At 45.9% G+C, this 15,648-nt stretch overlaps 1 pseudogene; it reads left to right on the top strand.

The window, feature by feature from the left end:
* The window catches only part of LOC115082593, a 42,437-nt pseudogene extending 27,380 nt beyond the window's left edge, over positions 1-15,057 (top strand).
* The last annotated feature ends 591 nt before the right edge of the window (positions 15,058-15,648 follow it).

The following is a 15,648-nucleotide window of genomic DNA, read 5'->3' as shown; positions in this document are numbered from 1 at the left end:
GAGACCGCATGGGAATCTGGAGCTGTTGCACCAAATCGTGAAGAATAAATTTCCCACCTGCACCGGAATCGATGAAGGCTAGAGTCTCGAAAGAGCTTCCAGGATATTTCAAGGTTATTGGTACAGTACATTGAGAAGCTGCATTGACACAGCCTAGTATTAGCTCCCCGGTTTCACCTAGGCTCTGGTGTTTTCTGCTCATTCCTTACACTGGGCCAGGAAGTGACCCTTCCCACCACAGTAGAGGCATAATCCCAGGTTTTGACGACGACGCTTCTCGGGGGACAGTGAGGTATGCCCCAGTTGCATTGGCTCCTCCGTAGGATGGTCAGGGGGTGCAGAGGCGCTCTTGGTTGCAGGTGTCAGTGGCATGGAAAAGGCTGGAGCCAGAGGAGCCATCCGACGCGGAGGCCACCCCTCCCTAGCCCTCTGCTGGAGGCGCTGATCTATGCACCCTGCTACCTCAATTAGCACGTTGAGGTCCTCAGGAAGATCTCGGGCGGCTAACTCATCCTTAATCCTTGCCAAGAGACCTTCTAAAAATATTCCATGCAGGGAGTCGTCACGCCAACAAACCTCCAGGGCCAAGATACGAAACTCGAGGGCATACTCCGCCAGGGGGAGAGCCCCCTGCCATAGCTGGAACAACTCCGAGGTTGCGGAAGCCACATGTGCAGGTTTGTCGAACGCCAATTTGAAGTTCTCCACAAACAGTGAAAGGTCGTTTAACATGGTGTCATTCCGCTCCCACATGGGAGATGCCCAGCTCAACGCCCTTCCATCCAAGAGGGAGAAGATATAGGCCACTTTGACCGAGTCCATGGGGAACTGTGCGGGTAGCAAGGAGAACCGCACGAAGCACTGGTTCAGGAAACCCCGACATGCTTTTGACTCCCCTGAAAAGCGAAACGGAGCTGGTAGCTGGGTTGGAGTGTGAATATTCACTACCGGAGGCAATACTTGCTCCCGGGCCGGTACCTGGGGCGCAGCGTCCTGCCGATTAGCCAAGCGCTCCATTGTGGCTGCCAATGCGTCTAAGCAGTGTTGTTGCTGCTGTATATGCTGCGCTATTCCGGGTATGGCCTGGAGACCAGCGAGGTCCGCTGGATCCATGGCCTTGCAAACTGTTGAGAATCAGAAAGTGGATCCTTGGTCCAACCGGCGAAGAAGGGAAGAAGTAATTCTCTGCAGATGGAATAGCTCAGAAGGCGGTGCCGCTGCTGAAGGCAGACGATCTTCACCCTGGAAGTCCGTGACCCCTCCAGGCGAGTCCTGTGGAGGCCCGGACTGCTGGGATTTAGGTGGCTTCGCCCTGGAAGCTCGAGGTCCCCCCAGGAGGAGCCCATAGGGATCCTGGCCACTGGGACTTAGGAGAGCGGCTAGAGACGGTAACGAGAGAACAGACCAGGTTCAGAACAGGCAGCTGAAGATGTGGACAAGAGAACAGACCAGGATCAGGACCAGAAGATACTCCGAAGATTGGTTCCAAACCATGGACTGGAACGGGAAGGCTGAACAGGCTGGCAGGAACAGGCAACCAGGATAAGGCAGGTAGGCAGGCAGGATCAGGCAGGCAGGATCAGGCAGACAGAATCAGGATCAGGATCAGGCAGGCAAGATCAGGACAGCAACTCTCCACTCAGACGAGTCAACCACGTTGCAAGGCGAGGATCTGGGGTCAGACGCCGAGTTTAAATCTCCCTCGGCGTCTGACGTCAGCAAGGAGGCCGGCTCTGCTCTTTGCGCCAGAGGCCCTTTAAAAAGGTTCCCTCTGCGCGCGTGCGAGCCAAAGGGGTGGGGTCAACGCAGCGTTCAGCGGCGTCTCCCTCGCAGGGACGCCGTATTGTAGCCCCAAACAGGCCCAGGGGATCTGCGGCCCCGCCGGTGTCTCCTTCGCAAAAGGAAGGTAAGGGTCCGGTCACGAGGGTCGCGACCGGAACCGCAATAGCGGGTAGTCATTTAGCCTTCCTTTCACCTTCTCTAATGTCTGGTATACATCAGATCTGGTTACAAGATAGTATTTTTAAACAACATCCATGCTTGAACCATTGCAGTTGCTCCTTTCAGTTTTTTCCTAATCATTTTCCTCATTTTGACATATTCACCTTTTTGAAAGTTAAACGCTGTCACAGTAGATTTATTTTTTGTGCTTCCTCCAGTTATTAAGTCAAATTTGATAAAGTTGTGATCACAATTGCCAAGTGGCTCCAACAGTTACCTTTTGCACCAAATCCTGTGTTCCAGTAAAGATTAGTGTATAATAGTTTCCCCTTGAGCAAATTGATGAGTTGTTTCATCACTTTGGACACAAATGGGGTTCCATGATCCATCAGAATCTCCTTGGGCAGCCCAAGTCATAAAAATACCTCCATTAGGGCAGTCGCCAGTAGGGATGTGAATCGTTTTAGGACGATTAAAATTATCGTCCGATAATTTTAATATTGTCTTAAACCGTTATGGAACACAATACAATAGAGCCTCGCTGAACGACCTCCTGCAGTCGATCTCCTGCCGGCGCCATTTTCCGTAAGGAAAACGATTCGCGGCGGGAAATCGCTCCCTGACCCCCGCTGGACCTCCAGGAACTTTTGGTCAGCTTGGGGGGGGGGCCTCCTGACCCCCACAAGACTTGCCAAAAGTCCAGCGGGGGTCCGGAAGGACCTCCTGCCATCCAATCGTGTTCGTCTATGGCCGCTGCCATTTTTCGGCGCCATTTTGGAAAATGGCGCCGGCTGAAGACAACAAGATTCAGTAGCAGGAGCCCGTTCCGGACCGCTGCCGTTCCGGACCGCCGCTGGACCGCCAGGTTATTTAAGTCATTTGGGGGGGGTTCGGGAGGGTGGGGGATTTAATTTAAAAAGTTGGGGGTGGGTTTTAGGGGGTTTTAATGTGCCGGTTTTGTGATTTTTCGATTTTTCACGATTTTTCACGATATTTTACCCCCCCAAACGGCAACAATACGATTCCCTCCCCCTCCCAGCTGAAATCGATCGTTAAGACGATCGAGGACACGATTCACATCTCTAGTCGCCAGCATTGGGAGTTTCATATTCCATAGCGGTACTGCTTCCAGATATCTTGTGACATAGGGCTGGATTCACTAATGCCGCAAGGCATAGTGAATCCCGCGATAACGGGGGGCGTGGGGGCAAAACAGGGGGACGGTCCTGTGCTAGCCAGCAGCAATTGCACCTCCATAAAAGGTGTAGTTATTCGGCGCGAAATAGGCAACAAAAAGGCTCCTTACCTTTTCGCTGTCTGCGCCGTCTTCGCGGAGTCGGCCCCAAATCCTCCTCTTCTGGGGCCGACTCCGCCCCGATGCAGCTAGCACAGGCCTGTGCTAACCTTTCTAGTTATCACACGCTTGAGCTGGTAGCGCAAGCGTGCGATAGCCTTAGAAAATAAGGCCCATAGTCAGGAATGATGAAGATGTACATATTTCCTTGACTAAATATCTTTTGTGGCTCCACAAGATTCATGCCCACCCTTTCAAAAGGGGTCTCAATTCTGACCATTGATATGAGAGGTACTGCTCGTACACTGGCAGATTTAGTGAGTTGGTAGGTAGGACAGGACCGGCAATAGAACAGCACCTGTTCTTGTAGGCCCAGCTAATAGAATTGTGCCAAAATGTTCCCTAGGTCTTTTCCTCCCCCAGGTGACCCCCCTAGAAGTTGGTTGTGAGCTATTTGCATAACCTTCTGGTGATAGGATATGGGAACTAGGAGTTGTTCTATCAATTCCCCTTCCCTTTCTTGGTAAAGTAAGTCCCCTTTCATTACAAAATAAGGAGAAATAGTGTCTGTTATCTCTGTCCCAGGGACTGGCTTTCCATACACCCACTTAAAGAACTCATCTTCTCTCTGGGCCCATCTGAAGCCCCCGGGACACCCCCCTTTCCCATTCAAAGGTGCCAGGTATGACATTCTGGGTTAGTTGCTGCTCTTCCCCTGAATCCAACAATTCCTCCCCAGTTGCCTCTAAATTAGCAGCATAACTATATTTGTCCTGTTGGCGTTACCTCCAGGATTTAGGAGTTTTAGAGTCTTTATGTTTGGGTCTTCTAAAGGGAAGCATTTTGGGAATGCCAATTCTTCATGGTTATGGCTGCACAAACCCATTGTGAGCTGTTTCAAAAGGTTCTCAAATTATGGATAATCCCATCCCATCACCACAGGGTAGGGTTAACCAAGGAAGAACTCCCACTTCCATTCTGTCTTGGCTGACAGGGTCTTCAGTTGTTGCAGGCTTGTTGGTTATTGCCATTGGTCCTCTTGGATACATGTGATGGTCACGTGATACATGTGATGGAACTTTTATATACCGACATTCATGTGAAAAAGTACATATCATATTGTTTTACAGCGAAAAGAGAGAAGCATAAACAAATGCGTTACATCGAACAAGGGTTATGGGACCTGGGATCCAAATTACAAAGAAATACTATGTTCTTCCTGATACATAACAGGGTGGCAAAAACTGACTTAGATGGAAAAGATATCATGAAGGAAACAGATCCAAAGTAATTCGTGGCTAGTGGGTTGAGGTGATAGTGAGAGGCAAGACCTGTCTGCGGGGTAGAATCATTGTTTAGACTGTTGAAATACATCTGTACCCATTTCACTAATTCTCTTTAAATGAGTGTTTTTATACTTCCTGAGTCCACCAATGCCTAGGTAGGAATGACATATAGCTTACCTACAATCAGAAAAGTAGAGATTCCCCAGCTGGGAAGATCCACAACATTACAAACGTGTGGGGTCACAGCAAGCATTAATATCCATTGGTTCACCTTCCCTGCGGGGGCAGTCCCATGCAAAATGACCTCTCTCTCTGCAACTGAAATATGGCAGTCCCATTACTTTTTGCAGTTGAGGAGAAAAGCCCATCCTGTCTGACTCCACCAGCTGTCAAGGTCTCTTTGCATCCTCTACCTGGGTCAGGAGGTCTCCCCTCATCCTGTAGCAATTCAGTAATGGATTGAGTTTGGTAATAAGCCTCCACCATTTCCAACGCTGTCTCTAGTATAAGATTTGGGTGACTGAACAACCACTGCTGCATAGGGTATCCTAGGTCATCTTGGAATTGTTTCAGAAAAAAAACATGTTGGCTACCTCCACCCCAGTCTGCCCTTCTGTGTGCAGCTACTTCCAAGCCATCGCTCTCGGTAGGCTTCTGGGGTGAAGTCAGAGAGAGAGAGAAAGCTATGTAAAGAGTGCATCAACCTAGGTAGAGAGTACATTGTACAAATCTACTTCTGTTTTCCCTTTCAGCAAGACAGATGACACAAAATCTTCACTCCTGTATATTTTGCAGGTCATAACTCTGACTGTGTTTGTAAAAGTGCCCTCCTAAGTCTATCCCACCACCAAACTACCCCCCCCCCCCCTTACAGTGTTATAAATAGTAGATAGACATATTGGTATGTAATAGGGATGTGAATCGTTTTTGAACGATTAAAATTATCGTCAGATAATTTTAAAATCGTCCAAAATCATTAGAGTGCATGATACAATACAAATGCCCACGATTTATCGTCAGGGGCATTTGTATTTTATCGTTAAATAGGGCACGGGAATTATTTGGGTGAGGGTGGGAAAACCGGCACACCAAAACAACCCCTAAACCCACCCCAACCCTTTAAAACCAATTCCTTACCCTCCCCCACCCTCCCGAACCCCCCCCAAAATGTTAAGTTACCTGGTGGTCCAGTGGGGGGGGGGGGGGGGGTCCCGGCGTGATCTCCCGCTCTCGGGCCATCGGTGCCATTTTGGCTACCACTAATTAAAATGGCGCCGATGGCCCGATAAAAAAAAAACCCCACCAGACCCTTTAAATCGACCCCCCACCCTCCCAACCCGACCCATCGCAAATTTTTTTTTACGGAGGCCCACGCCGCTAAAGATGGCGCCGGCCATCCAGTGCTCCTACCATGTGACAGGGGCCGGCCAATGGCACGGATACCCTGTCACATGGTAAGGGCAAAGGGGCATCGGCACCATTTTTTTTTTTTTAGAACAGCTGATGCCTGGGAACGGGAAATCTTTCGCCGAGGCCCCCCTGGATCTCTCCTCTCCCCGAGGCCCCCCTGGATCTCACCCCGAGGCCCCCCGAGGCCCCCCTGGACCACCAGGTAACTTTAAAAGGTTTTGGGGGGGTCGGGAGGGGGGGGGTCGATTTAAAGGGTCGGGTGGTTTGTTTTTTTTTTAGTGGCGCGGGCCTCCGTAAAAAAAAAAAAAATTAGCGATGTGAATTGGAATCGGAAACGATTCCAATTCACATATCTTAACGATCAGATTCGGGCCCCCCAGCCAAATCTGATCGTTAAGACAATCTGGCACACGATTCACATCTCTAGTATGTAACTGATGTGGGAGATGGGACATTTGTTTAGCCACGCTCCCTTTTTTTTTTTTTTTATCATGGGTGCTATGCTTGCTATATTTATAGCAAAATGATAAATCTAGGCCTGAGTTAGCACTGTGTTTCACTGCGTAATTTTTCTCACAGCATCTGCTTCTGGTCAATTTGGATTTGCAGGGGGTGTTCTGCAGTTGCTGCTGCCCTGTAACAAATGGACTGAGGCTCCAGTTTCCATGGGAATTAAAGCTGGTCCCTTAAGGTTGACTGAGGGATTTTCTTGTAGAGTACCTCACAGATGGGAATTATACAACTAAATTAGTTGGGAGGAGTTTGTATGACATGTGATCATCATCACTTCTAAAGTGGGAAAGTCCCTGCAAACCCATTTCTAATCCTTCCTATGCTCCTTTATGATGCTAGATCTTTGCTAGTTTTATATGATTCAGACTATTCTGCAGTGATTATCTCTACACTTGGTTCATCTTTCTGAATTTATGTTCTCTTACTGCTTATGTTATGGCCACCAGGGAAAACGGTGGTGCCAAAGAGGCTCCCTAGCAAGGTGCTAGCCTGGGCACATGACTCCCAGTTGGCTGGACATCCAGGACGTGACTGGACTCTGAATCTTCTTCACTAAAAAAATAGAAAACTGGTACAATATGCAATAGATACCATGACAATGTAAGAAGTTGTCACATATATAAATGAGTTAATTGACATGTTAAACCCTCATTTTTTAGCACATTATACACTTATGCTGAATAAGTGTCTTAATATTCAAAACACTTATAATTTATAGTGTTTGCTCAATATGTTTTAATCATAGGGTATTGTCACGTCATTTCTCAATAGCCACAACTTGTGAATAATTTTTTATCAAGACAATTATATTATGAATTTTTGAATTTTTTCAAAAGTTTTTTTTAAAGAGAAAACATTATTCCTTCATCGTTTTAAGTGAAAGAAAAAAGGGTTTTTTTGACTTATCCTTCCCAGTGAACATCTGTAGCCAAATACGCTGATACAGAAGCTTCTCCGTTTCAAATTGTTTTTGGTCGACAACCCAGGCTACCTTTACTCCTGCCATTGCCTGTTCCCTCACTAGCAGCACAGCTAATGGTGACACAATTGAAAAGACTCTGGGTGCATACCCAGCAAAAGCTACTACGGGCGGCTCGCACCACAAAAAAAATTTGCAGACAAACACCGAAGACCAGCTCCTCGTTTCTGTCCAGGAGAAAAGGTGTAGCTTAGCACCAGGCATATTCATCTACGGGTTCCATCCATGTGACTTGCTCCTCACTACATAGGTCTCTTCCCGGTGCTGTGGCAGCTGGGTCCCATGACCTATCAACTTTGTCTGCCTGCCACATTAAGAATCCACAATTCTTTCCACGTGCCTCTTTTGAAGCCCTTGGTTCTTACTTGGCCTACTCAGAAGGTTCCTGAAGCTTCACAACCCACTGTGGAGGAAGACCCTATATACCAGGTTCGTGAGGTTCTCGATGTCCGGAAACGAGGCAGGAAGTGGGAGTACCTCCTAGTTTGGGAGGGATTTGGGCCTGAGGAGAATTCCTGGGAGCCTGCTAAGAACATTCTGGATAAGAACCTCATACACAACTTTCACATAGATCACCCAGGAAAGCCCAAGCCTTTTAGGGGGAGGCCTAAAGGAGGGAGTACTGTTATGGCTGCCGGTCATGGTGGTCCGCGACTGGGCCAGTCACTCATCCGTGGCATTGGGCTCCCCTTGGGATGCCTGCGGGATCTGGAAGCCGCCGCTGATGTCTTCTTCGCAGCTGTGGCCGCTTCCAAGATGGCCACCTCTTACTCTTTGCTGACTCTGCCCCCACCGGGTCTCTCTAGGACTCCTTCCTGGTCTCCTGTATTTAAGGAGAGGTCTGCTCCTCAGACCTTGCCTTGGTATCTTGGCTCTTGGTCCTGTGAGTTCCTGTGTCTCGAGTTCTTGGTCCGCTGTCGGCTTGTCTGGTTCATGTTCTTCTTGGTCCTTGTTCCTGATTCTCCTCTCATTGGACTGATTCCTCTGGCTTCGACCCCTGGACCAGCTTCCGACCATTCCTCTGGCTTCGACCCCTGGACTGGCTTCCGACCATTCTTCTGGCTTAGACCCTCGGACCGGCTTCTGACCATCCTCCGGATATCTACACTTGAATTGACTTCGACCTGCTGGAGGCACCAGCAATCTGGATTACACGACCTGCATGAGGCGCCTGCATCCAGATCTTCTTCGGTCTCCAGAGAGTCTCCTAAGTCCCAGCGGCTGGGTTCCTATGGGCTCCTCCTGGGAGAATTGCGAGCTTCCATGGTGAAGTCTTCATTCCACATCTACATCATCAGTCCTCACCTTCTGACAGTAGGGACCTAAGAGGGTTTACTCTCCTAGATAGCGCTAACTCTACTTCAGACCTAGGGTCCACTGCCACAACAGTAACAGCTTACTCATTCAGGTATCATCACATCTATTCACATTTTTAGGCTCATAATAATGTTGCATGTATTGGGTATATGATAATAGACATAAAAGGGGTTTAATTAATAAATGTGGAATCAAGTGTGCAGTAGTGCCAAATGTCAAGGCTTTAGGTCTAATCAAACAGAATTGTCTAACCATTTGTTTCCATTTCTAGCTCAACCAATTCATCAAGGAGGTTCATTTTAAAACCCCTAATGGGCATGAGATTTTCTTCGATGATGAAGGGAATGTCCCAGCTCACTTTGACATTATAAACTGGGTCCTGCACCCCAGTGGCTACTTCAGAAGCATCAATGTTGGAAAATTCAATCTTTTAGCTTCAAGTGGGCAGCTCTTTGTGAACAAAAGTGCCATCTTGTGGAATCCTTCCTTTAAACAGGTTTACCATTTTATATTCTTTTTTTCTGTAGACTTTGTAGAGAGGAAGTAAGGAAGGATTAAAAAAAACACAGAGGAAGAACAGGATTTTTAGGTAAATGTTTGAATCATATTCTTGTTGAAATTAAGGATGGAGAAATAAGACATAGAACAAATGGTCTTTCACTTTTGTGATAAAATTCACCAGATCTGATTTTTGCATCATGTCAATGTAGTAGCTCAGAAATACTCTACAGTATACACAATGGGTCCAATATTCAAAGCATGTTCAGTGCTATTTAGCTGGATAAGCAGGACTTATGTGGCTGAGTAACCACTCAGCTAACTCTCTCCGCCCCTGATCTATCCAGTACATGACTACTTTTTTTGTGAGTGTAACTTTTAGCTATATAAGGGACTTATGGCTTGATTCACTAAAGCTTTTCTCCCATTCTGCATCTATGGTAAAAGACTGATGAATCAGGCCCTTATATGCTTTGTCATATAAGGGCCTGATTATATGCTTTGTCATATAAGGGCCTGATTATATGCTTTGTCATATAAGGGCCTGATTCATCAGTCTTTTACCATAGATGCAGAATGGGAGAAAAGCTTTAGTGAATCAAGCCATAAGTCCCTTATATAGCTAAAAGTTACACTCACAAAAAAAGTAGTCATGTACTGGATGGATCAGGGGCGGAGAGAGTTAGCTGTACCGATATTCATAGTTAGCCATATAAGTTTATGTCTAAGTTTAAACTCCCTATAGAGCAGGTCTAAACTTATCCAGGTAGAGTTATCTGGTGAAGTGTGCACATATAAGAGTATATTTAAAGGCTTTGCTGTGCCACTGAAAGACTTCACTTTAAATGCATATCCAGCAAAGCTCTTTGCTTCAATGGCAGGGGGGAAGGAGAAAAAGAGGATTTATATTCAGGCAACAACCAACAAGGACTGGGTAAACAACCAACAAGGACTGGGTAAACAAGTATGGGTGTAGCTTGCTTGTTATGGCGGTTACTATCCCGAATCAATTAAGCCTGATACTTCACTTGGAATACATATCCAGTGTAGCTCACTGCTTCAACAGCAGGGGGGGGGTAAAGAAAAGAAGATTTATATTCAGACAACAACCAACAAGGACTGAATTGCACAGGCTGGGTAAACAAATTACCTATGGGAGTAGCTTGCTTATTGCGGCAGTTACTACCCTAACCAATTAAGCTAAATACTTCACTTAGATGCAGCTCCAGCATTGCTCTCTACATCAATGGTGAGGGTGGAAGGTAACTAGAACCAAAAAGTTACTAATAAGGGCCAAGAGTAACAGATAAGTATGAGAGAAAAAAAAATAAGTGTGAAAGCTTACTGGGCAGACTGGATGGGCTTTTTGGTCTTCTTCTGCCACCATTTCTATGTTTTCTGTGTTTCTATGTAACTTAACCGGATAAGTTCTAACCGGCGAAGTTACCTACATGACCAGCTTTGAATATCTACCCCAATGAATACACCAGAAGTTTTGATAGTAGAGGTGCATACGAAGCTCCTTACAGAGTAAGGCACCTGCTGAATATGGTATGTGACTATTTTCTCTTTCTTCCTTGCCTCAGACCCCCTGCTCTGTGTGCTCTGAGAGCTGTACTCCAGGATACAGGAAAGTTCTTCAGAAACTGAAACCGGTCTGCTGCTTTGACTGTGTCCCTTGCTCTGAAGGGCAATATTCCAACAAAACAGGTAGGCAAAACACATAGGCCCAGATTTTCAAAGCCCTACGCGAGCCGGGCCTATTTTAAAAAGGCCCAGCGACGCGTGTAAAGCCCTGGGATGCATCTAAGTCCCAGGGCTTTGGGAAAGGGGAGGGGGCAGGGTGGGGTGGTCCATAGGTTGGGGTGGGGTGAGCTAGAGGTCATCAGCACAGTGGCCATTTGCCGCTGTGCCGAGGGATCATGTGCCGGCAGGGTGCCGGTGCGTGCAACCTGCACCTGCCCCAAGGCAGGTGCAAAAGGTAAGTTAAAGGAATGGAGGGTTAGAATATCACATCTATTCACATTTTTAGGCTCAAAATAATGCTGTGCGTGCAGGTTTGAAAATCTACCCCATAATATCATGGCAGAAATATGGAACATCTACACTTACCAACTCAATGTGAGCAAACACAGGTACGCACCTGCACGTATTACAAAAATACATGCAACAATATAGCAATATACTAGATATTTCAATGCAGTTCTACAATATGATTAATGATAGAGGATTCAATGCAGTAATGGTAAAGCATATTATTCACCAAGAAGCAAAAAGAAACATTCTATATAGTAAAGTCTTATCATGCACTCCAGACATCTCAAAGAATATTAGGAATCGTTTTTTTTTTAAATTATCCACCCTCTATGCGGATAAAGTATATGCCTTGTTCCACATCATGCATTCTTTTACCTGCATCATGGAAAGGCATACAAGACAGAGTAGTGTGGGTGGGTGAGATGGGGGAGGCAACGAGCATCATTTTAGCAATTTCAAATTTACACTATATGCATTGTTTTGCCCAGAACATAAAATATATTTCAATATTTCTTAAATTTCTATTCATCAACAATACAATTAAATCCAAGTTATTATTTCTCCTCTCCTAAAATTTCTGAATTGTAGGGTATTACAGCCTAAAGATTTTGTTTTTTATGTTTTTTTCTTTCATTTCAGGGGAAGGGATTTATTTGTTAATTTGCTTTCTTTATTTTCTGGTTGGTTCATTTCAACTCACCAAAAAGCCTAAAATAAAAAAATGTTGACTTATGTCTCCCAGTCCTTTGCTCTGCAAGACAAGGTCTCTGGGCCAGAATAGCTTGAGGTGCCTCTCCAAGTCTCCTTCTGCCAGCAATATTGAATGGGACTGGGATTTCCTGACTAAGCTGAACCAAGCCTGGCTGGAACTTATCCAGTACCTCTGATACCCTTCAAAAAATGTAGTCCAGGGACTTCCCCTGCCCCCACTTATCCATGTATTGGGTCCATCGATGGTGGCAGCATTGGAGCAGGCAGAAGTGATGCCCATTCACTCGTTCCTGCTGTCTCTTCTCACTTAAAAGATGGCAGCATTCATTGTAGTGAATGGTTCCAATGTGATATCACTTTGATAGTTTTCTCAGTGTCAGCTGACCCCATGTTCTAATCAATAGAAATTGCAAAGCCATACAATATATTACTGGCTATCTAGTTGTGGCACTGGTGTAACCCCACTTTAAAGCTACTCATGAGGGTTTGTATTTTTAAAACAAAAAGTGATGACGGGGGTAAGTGGAGATTACTTTTACACATTTCAGTGCCACAGCTGTTGCTATTCCAACAGATACTGAGACGTGGGGGCTGGGGTGATGCCTTTCTCTGATGATTTTTGAATGGGGTGAGAAGGGGATTAGAGAGGTTTGGTGCAGCCCCACCCGGTAGGCCCAGGACCCACGGAGAGAGTGGTGGATGCCTGGAATGCCCTTCCGGAGGAAGTGGTGAAGTCCAAAACTGTGAAGCACTTCAAAGGGGCATGGGATAAATATTGTGGATCCATCAGGTCCAGAGGACGCATATAAAGAGCAGGTAGTAAAATACTGCACGGAGCGGCAGTAGCCACAGAGGCATTCACGGAGCGGGATGCCAGTGGCCAGTGGTAGGTGTCCACCTTCATGGAGCGGAAGGATGTAGGGCTGTCATCTCCCAATTAAATAAAAAACAAAAACAAAAAACAAAACAGGGATGGGATCCATCAGGTCTAGAGGACACATATAAAGAGCAGGTAGTAAAATACTGCACGGAGCGGCAGTAGCCACAGAGGCATTCACGGAGCGGGATGCCAGTGGTAGGTGTCCATATAAAGAGCAGGTAGTAAAATACTGCACAGAGCGGCAGTAGCCACAGAGGCATTCACGGAGCGGGATGCCAGTGGCCAGTGGTAGGTGTCCACCTTCACGGAGCGGAAGGATGGAGGGCTGTCATCTCCCAATTAAATAAATAATAAAAAAACCCAGGGATGGGATCCATCAGTTCTAGAGGGCGCATATAAAGAGCAGGTAGTAAAACACTGCATGGAGCGGCAGTAGCCACAGAGGCATTAACGGAGCGGGATGCCAGTGGCCGGTGGTAGGTGTCCACCTTCACAGAGTAGAAGGATGAAGGGCATCCATCTCCCAATTAAAAAAAGAAAAGAAAAAAAGAAAAAAAAACAGGGATGGGTTCATGGGCTTATAGGTATTACCAATTATTAGGCTTTTCAATATTTGATGATAGTTAATGTGACTTTCAAGGCATTCTTCACTTTCGGTGCATGTCCGGCATGACTCCTTGCTTCAATGACAGGGGAAAAGAAAAACTGATACTTCACACATTTCCAGCATTGCCCTCTGCTTCATGGCAGAGAGCTATGCTGCCGCTTACCCAACTAATCAAACTTAATATTTCACTTGGAAGCAGCTCCAGCACTGCTCTCTACATTAATGGTGGGGGTGAAAAGGGAATTAGAACATAAGGTTACTAAGAGCCAAGAGAAACAGTTAAGTATGAGAACAAATGTGTGAAGCTTGCTGGGCAGACTGGATGGACCGGTTGGTCTTCTTCTGCCGTCATTTCTATATTTTGCCAGAGGAAGGAGGCTTGAAGGGACCTAAGGAAGCCCCAGCTGGGCCCATCCTGGGGCATGAAACCTATCTTGGGAGGGAGGGAGCATGAGATCTTTCCCCCTTATTTCCTCCCTTTATTTTTCTCCTTGAAAATTAAAAGAAAAATGCATTCATTTTTTTTGTTCAATCCATTAATAATGACCTAATAATGGCCTCATTCCTAGGTTTTTCAGCATTTGTTTGAAACAAATTGACATACCTATTGAACTGTTGGAATACAAATGTTTAAAAAATAAGAATTGTTATATAATATCTTCAATAGATGCTGAGAGCTGCATAAACTGCCCTGAAGATCAATGGCCCAATGAGAAGAAGGATGAGTGCCTCCAAAGAGTCATAGAATTCCTGTCCTATGAAGATCCCTTGGGTTCAGCTCTAGCTTCCATTGCCATCATGTTCTCCATCATCACTGCTGTAGTACTAGTAATTGTTATTATACATCAGGATACCCCTGTGGTGAAAGCCAATAACCGGGATCTCAGCTACATCCTCCTTCTCTCCCTCCTTCTCTCTTTCCTCTCTTGCTTGGTATTCATCAGCCCTGCTGGAAGAGTGACCTGTCTGCTCCGACAAGTTGCTTTTGGGGTTATTTTTACCATTGCTGTTTCTTCTGTGCTGGCAAAAACTATCACAGTAATCATTGCTTTCAATGCCACTAAGCCTAATAGCAAGTTAAGGAAGTGGGTAGGGACAGGATTTTCCAGTTGTCTAGTTCTTCTCTGCTCTTTGGGAGAGGTTCTGATATGCATTGCATGGCTGCTCATCTCGCCTCCATTCCCAGACTATGACACACAATCTGAAACTGGCAAGATGATCCTACAATGTAACGAGGGGTCCACCATAGCATTTTATAGTGTGATTGGGTACATTGGCTTCCTAGCTCTGTTAAGCTTCATTGTGGCTTTTCTGGCAAGGAAGTTGCCTGACAGTTTTAATGAGGCCCAGTTTATCACCTTCAGCATGCTGGTGTTCTGTAGTGTTTGGGTCTCCTTCATTCCAGCGTACCTGAGCACCAAAGGTAAATACATGGTGGCTGTGGAGATCTTTGCCATCCTGGCTTCCAGTGCTGGACTGCTGGGCTGTATATTCATCCCCAAGTGCTATATTATTCTGCTCAGGCCTGACCTAAATACAAGGGGGCATATAATTGGAAAACAATTTACTAATAAAGCTAAATAGGATAGGATTTCTTCCAAATGGCCTTGATCTTTATATCCCCTTAGCAATAAAGTGTATTACTTTCAGAATTGATGAAAACAAGTGAGTGTTACAAATTGTGTGCCATTATTTTGTGCTTCATGTGAAATAATGACCTATTTCTACATTCAAAAAATCCCTAGAGCCTCCAACCCAACTCCATCCATAAATGAGGCAATTTTCAAAAATTGGTGTATACGTTTTACCTGCAGACTCTGCTCCTGTTCTCAAAGGGAAAATAAAAGTATACTTTCTTTGAATATTGCTTTGCGAAAAATGACCCTCAGAGATTTCCTTCTTTCTCTGACAGTATTTTTCTGCAGCAAAACAATGTGCTTGATTTTGAAAATGCAAAACTACATGCATTGTTGTCTCCCCTACCTAATCCTGTTCTTTGGAATGCCTCCACACAATGTGGGTGAATGTATACACACAGGGGTAGATTTTCAGAGCCCTGCTCGCGTAAATCCGCCCAAAACCGGGCGGATTTACGCGAGCAGGGCCCTGCGCACCGGGAAGCCTATTTTACATAGGCCTACCGGTGCGCGCAGAGCCCCGGGACTCGCGTAAGTC

The sequence above is a fragment of the Rhinatrema bivittatum genome, unplaced genomic scaffold (genome assembly GCF_901001135.1).
Source record: "Rhinatrema bivittatum unplaced genomic scaffold, aRhiBiv1.1, whole genome shotgun sequence".
NCBI classification, from domain to species: domain Eukaryota; kingdom Metazoa; phylum Chordata; class Amphibia; order Gymnophiona; family Rhinatrematidae; genus Rhinatrema; species Rhinatrema bivittatum.
The sequence above is the reverse complement of the archived record's forward strand: the minus strand, read 5'-3'. Positions and strand labels throughout refer to the sequence as shown.